This window comes from Arachis stenosperma, chromosome 4 (assembly GCF_014773155.1).
Source record: "Arachis stenosperma cultivar V10309 chromosome 4, arast.V10309.gnm1.PFL2, whole genome shotgun sequence".
In the NCBI taxonomy this organism is placed as follows: domain Eukaryota; kingdom Viridiplantae; phylum Streptophyta; class Magnoliopsida; order Fabales; family Fabaceae; genus Arachis; species Arachis stenosperma.
Window position 1 is genome coordinate 130,490,488 of NC_080380.1, and position 5,961 is coordinate 130,496,448.

At 41.1% G+C, this 5,961-nt stretch overlaps 1 non-coding gene across 1 annotated transcript; it reads right to left on the minus strand.

Annotated features, from left to right (window-relative positions):
* Positions 1 to 1,688: 1,688 nt before the first annotated feature.
* Positions 1,689 to 1,796, minus strand: LOC130978872 (small nucleolar RNA R71). The gene has a single exon (XR_009086480.1). It is a non-coding gene; the product is annotated as a small nucleolar RNA R71 (small nucleolar RNA).
* Positions 1,797 to 5,961: the final 4,165 nt, after the last annotated feature.

Genomic DNA, 5,961 nt, shown 5'->3' on the forward strand with positions numbered 1-5,961 from the left:
TCATCTTAAGTTTGGTGTCAATTGCATGCATTGTTATGTGTCTTAGTGATCTTCAAGATGTTCTTATTGATTTACTTGCTCTAATCTTTGAATTCTATTGACTTGAAGTATTTTGTGTGTCTCATATGCATTCTCATATTGTTAGTGTCAGTGGTATACAAACTGCTAAGTTTGGTGTCTTGCATGCATTGTTATTTGATTTTAGTTGCATTTTGATTATTAAAAATCCAAAAATATTTTTAATTTGTGTCTTTGCAAGTCAATAATACAGAGAATTGAAGATTCAGAACATACAGCAGAGGAATTGCACAGAAAAAGCTGGGCGTTCAAAAAGCCCAGTGAAGAAGGACAGACTGGCGTTTAAACGCCAGCCAGGGTACCTGGTTGGGCGTTTAACGCCCAAAAGGGTATAGTTTTGGGCGTTAAACGCCAGAATGTGCACCATTCTGGGCGTTTAACGCCAGGATGGCACAAGGGGGAGAATTTTGTTTTCAAATCAAATTTTTTTTCAAGTTTTCAAAGTTTTTCAAAATCAAATCTTTTTCAAATCATATCTTTTCAATCAAATGTTTTCAAAATCAATTCCTTTCCTTTTTCAAAGATACTTACTATCAATTAATGATTTGATTCAACATTTCAAGTATGTTGCCTTTTCTGTTGAGAAAGGTTTAATGTTTGAATCATATCTTTTCTTGATAGCCAAGTTGTTAATTTTTAAATCAAATCTTTTTAAAATTGTTTTCAAATCATATCTTTTCAATCACATATTTTTTAAAATCAATCATATCTTCTTAACCTCATCTTTTTCAAAAGAGTTTTCAATCAAATCTTTTTGATTTCTAATCTCAAATCTTTTTCAAAAATCATCTTATTTCTTTCCCACTCTCATTTTCGAAAATTAAGTAGTGTTTTTCAAAAATGTTTTCAAAATTTTTCACTTAATTTTCGAAAATTACTTCCCTTCTTCTCACATCCTTCTATTTATGGACTAACACTATTCCTTAATGCAAAATTCGAACTCCATTCCCTCTGATAAGTTCGAATTTTCTACTTCTGTCTTCTACTCTTCTTTTCCTCTGACACTTCAAGGGATCTCTATACTGTGACATAGAGGATTCCACATTTTCTTGTTCCCTTCTCTTTCTTATGAGCAGGAGCAAAGACAAAAGCATTCTTGTTGAGCCTGATCCTGAACCTGAAAGGACCTTGAAGAGAAAGCTAAGAGAAGCCAAAGCACAACTCTCTTTAGAGGACCTGACCGAATTCTTCAAAGAAGAAGAACACATGGCAGCCGAAAACAACAACAATGCAAACAATGCAAGGAAGGTGCTGGGTGACTTTACTGCACCTACTCCCGACTTCTATGGAGAAGCATCTCTATCCCTGCCATTGGAGCAAACAACTTTGAGCTTAAGCCTCAATTAGTTTCTCTAATGCAACAGAATTGCAAGTTCCATGGACTTCCATTGGAAGATCCTCATCAGTTCTTAGCTGAATTCTTGCAAATCTGTGACACAGTCAAGACTAATGGGGTTGACCCTGAGGTCTACAGACTGATGCTATTCCCTTTTGCTGTAAGAGACAGAGCTAGAATATGGTTGGACTCTCAACCTAAAGAAAGCCTGGACTCTTGGGAAAAGCTAGTCAATGCCTTCTTGGCAAAGTTCTTTCCACCTCAAAAATTGAGCAAGCTTAGAGTGGAAGTCCAAACCTTCAGACAGAAGGATGGAGAATCCCTCTATGAAGCTTGGGAAAGATACAAACAATTAATCAGAAAGTGCCCTTCTGACATGCTTTCTGAATGGAGCATCATAGGTATTTTCTATGATGGTCTCTCTGAACTATCCAAGATGTCTTTGGATAGCTCTGCTGGAGGATCTCTTCATCTGAAGAAGACGCCTGCAGAAGCTCAAGAGCTAATTGAAATGGTTGCAAATAACCAGTTCATGTACACTTCTGAAAGGAATCCTGCGAACAATGGGACTAGTCAGAAGAAAGGAGTTCTTGAGATTGATACTCTGAATGCCATACTGGCTCAGAATAAAATATTGACTCAACAAGTCAATTTGATTTCTCAAAGTCTGTCTGGAATGCAAAATGCACCAAGCAGTACTAAGGATGCTTCATCTGAAGAAGAAGCTTATGATCCTGAGAACCCTTCAATGGAAGAGGTGAATTACCTAGGAGAACCCTATGGAAACACCTATAATTCTTCATGGAGAAATCACCCAAATTTCTCATGGAAGGATCAACAGAGACCTCAACAAGGTTTCAACAACAATGGTGAAAGAAAACAGGTTTAGCAATAGCAAGCCTTTTCCATCATCTTCTCAGCAACAGACAGAGAGTTCTAAGCAGAATACCTCTGACTTAGCAACCATGGTCTCTGATCTAATCAAAACCACTCAAAGTTTCATGACTGAAACAAGGTCCTCCATTAGAAACTTGGAAGGACAAGTGGGTCAGCTGAGTAAGAAAATCACTGAACTCCCTCCTAGTACTCTCCCAAGCAATACTGAAGAAAATCCAAAAGGAGAGTGCAAAGCCATTAACATGGCCGAATTCTGGGAGGAAGAAGAGGCAGTGAACGCCACTGAGGAAGGCCTCACTGGACGTCCACTGGCCTCCAATGAGTTCCCCAATGAGGAACCATGGGAATCTGAGGCTCAAAATGAGACCATAGAGGTTCTATTGGAATTACTTCTGCCATTCATGAGCTCTGATGAGTATTCTTCCTCTGAAGAGGATGAGTATGTCACTGAAGAGCAAGTTGCTAAATACCTTGGAGCAATCATGAAGCTAAATGACAAGTTATTTGGAAATGAGACTTGGGAGGATGAACCCCCTTTGCTCACCAAAGAACTGGATGACTTGTCTAGGCAGAAACTGCCTCAAAAGAGGCAGGATCCTGGGAAGTTTTCAATACCTTGTGCCATAGGCACCATGACCTTCAAGAAGGCCTTGTGTGACTTAGGGTCAAGTGTAAACCTCATGCCCCTCTCTGTAATGGAGAAACTAGGGATCTTTGAGGTGCAAGCTGCAAAAATCTCACTAGAGATGGCAGACAACTCAAGAAAACAAGCTCATGGACTTGTAGAGGATGTTTTGGTGAAGATTGAAAACCATTACATCCCTGCGGATTTCATAGTCCTAGAGACTGGGAAGTGCATGGATGAATCCATCATCCTTGGCAGACCCTTCCTAGCCACAGCAAAGGCTGTGATTGATGTTGATGGAGGTGAACTGATCATTCAAGTGAATGAAGAATCCCTTGTGTTTAAGGCTCAAGGATATCCCTCTGTCACCATGGAGAGGAAGCATGAAGAGCTTCTCTCAATTCAGAGTCAAACAGAGCCCCCACAGTCAAACTCTAAGTTTGGTGTTGGGAGGCCACAACCAAACTCTAAGTTTGGTGTTGAACCCCCACATTCAAACTCTAAGTTTGGTGTTGGGAGGTTCCAACATTGCTCTGAGTATCTGTGAGGCTCCATGAGAGCCCTCTGTCAAGCTACTGACATTAAAGAAGCGCTTGTTGGGAGGCAACCCAATGATTATATTTTATCTATTTCTCTTTGTTATTTTATGTTTTTTGTAGGTTGATGATCATAAGAAGTCACAAAATCAATTGAAAAAGCAAAAACAGAATGAAAAACAGGAAGAAAAATAGCACACCCTGGAGGAAGAACTCACTGGCGTTTAAACGCCAGTGAGGCTAGCAGTTGGGCGTTTAACGCCCAGTCTGGCACCATTCTGGGCGTTTAACGCCAGAAAGGGGCACCAGACTGGCGTTAAACGCCAGAAAAGGGCAAGAACCTGGCGTTAAACGCCAGGAATGGGCACCAGCCCGGCGTTTAACGCCAGAAATGGCACAAAACGTGATTTTGCATGCCATTTGGTGCAGGGACGACTTTTCCTTGACACCTCAGGATCTGTGGACCCCACAGGATCCCCACCTACCCTACCACTCTCTCTCTCTTCTTCACCAATCACCTCAACACCTCTTCCCCAAACACCCCTCACCTATCAAATCCCCTCTTTCTCTCCACCACTCACATCCATCCTTCATAAAACCCCACCTACCCCTCCATTCAAATTCAAACCACTTTCCCACCCAAACCCACCCTCAAATGGCCGAACAACCCTCTCCCCCTCTCCTATATAAACCCTCCTCCACTCCTTCATTTTCACACACCTTAAACACCATCTCTCTCCCCTTTGGCCGAATACAAAGCCATTCCCTTTCTCCTCATTTCTTCTTCTTCTACTCTCTTCTTTCTTTTTTTGCTCGAGGACGAGCAAACATTTTAAGTTTGGTGTGGTAAAAGCGTTGCTTTTTCGTTTTTCCATAACCATTTATGGCATCCAAGGCCGGAGAAACCTCTAGAAAGAGGAAAGGGAAGGCAAAAGCTTCCACCTCCGAGTCATGGGAGATGGATAGATTCATCTCAAGGGTGCATCAAGACCACTTCTATGAAGTTGTGGCCTTGAAGAAGGTGATCCCCGAGGTCCCTTTTTCACTCAAAAAGGGTGAACATCCGGAGATCCGACATGAGATCCGAAGAAGAGGTTGGGAAGTTCTTACCAACCCCATTCAACAAGTCGGAATCTTGATGGTTCAAGAGTTCTATGCCAATGCATGGATCACCAAGAACCATGATCAAAGTGTGAACCCGAATCCAAAGAATTATCTTACTATGGTTCGGGGGAATTACTTGGATTTTAGTCCGGAAAGTGTAAGGTTGGCATTCAATTTGCCCATGATGCAAGGAGATGAACATCCTTACACTAGAAGGGTCAACTTTGATCAAAGGTTGGACCAAGTCCTCACAGTCATATGTGAAGAGGGCGCACAATGGAAGAGAGATTCAAGAGGCAAGCCGGTTCAATTGAGAAGGCATGACCTCAAACCCGTGGCTAGAGGATGGTTGGAGTTCATTCAACGCTCAATCATTCCCACTAGCAACCGGTCCGAAGTTACTCTAGACCGGGCCATCATGATTCATAGCATCATGATTGGAGAAGAAGTGGAAGTTCATGAGGTTATAGCCCAAGAACTCTATAAGGTGGCGGACAAGTCCTCTACCTTAGCAAGGTTAGCCTTTCCTCATCTCATTTGTCACCTCTGTTATTCAGTGGGAGTTGACATAGAGGGAGACATCCCCATTGATGAGGATAAGCCCATCACTAAGAAAAGGATGGAGCACACAAGAGACCCCACTCATCATGAGATCCCTGAGATGCCTCAAGGGATGCACTTTCCTCCACAAAACTATTGGGAGCAACTAAACACCTCCCTAGGAGAGTTAAGTTCCAACATGGGACAACTAAGGGTGGAGCATCAAGAACACTCCATCATCCTTCATGAAATTAGAGAAGACCAAAGAATCATGAGGGAGGAGCAACAAAGACAAGGAAGAGATATTGAGGAGCTCAAGCACTCCATAGGATCTTCAAGAGAAAGAAAGAGCCGCCATCACTAAGGTGGACCCGTTCTTTGATTTCCTTGTTCTTTATTCTTCTGTTTTTCGAATTTTATGCTTATGTTTATGCATGTTTGTGTCTTGTGATCATTAGTGTCTTAGTGTCTATGCCTTAAAGTTATGAATGTCCTATGAATCCATCACCTTTCTTGAAAAAAAAAACGTGCTTAATTGAAAAGAAAAAGAATTGCATGAATTTTGAATTTTATAACAGTTTAATTATTTTGATGTGGTGGCATTACTTTTGTCTTCTGAATGTTTGCTTAAACAGTGCATATGTCTTTTGAATTTGTGGTTCATGAGTGTTGGCTCTTGAAAGAATGATGAAAAAGGAGACATGTTACTGAGGATCTGAAAAATCATAAAAATGATTCTTGAAGCAAGAAAAAGCAGTGAATACAAAAAAAAAAGAGACGAAAAAAAAACCGAAAAAAAAGAAAGAAAAAGAAAGAATAAAGTTGTGATCCAAGGCGAAAAGAGT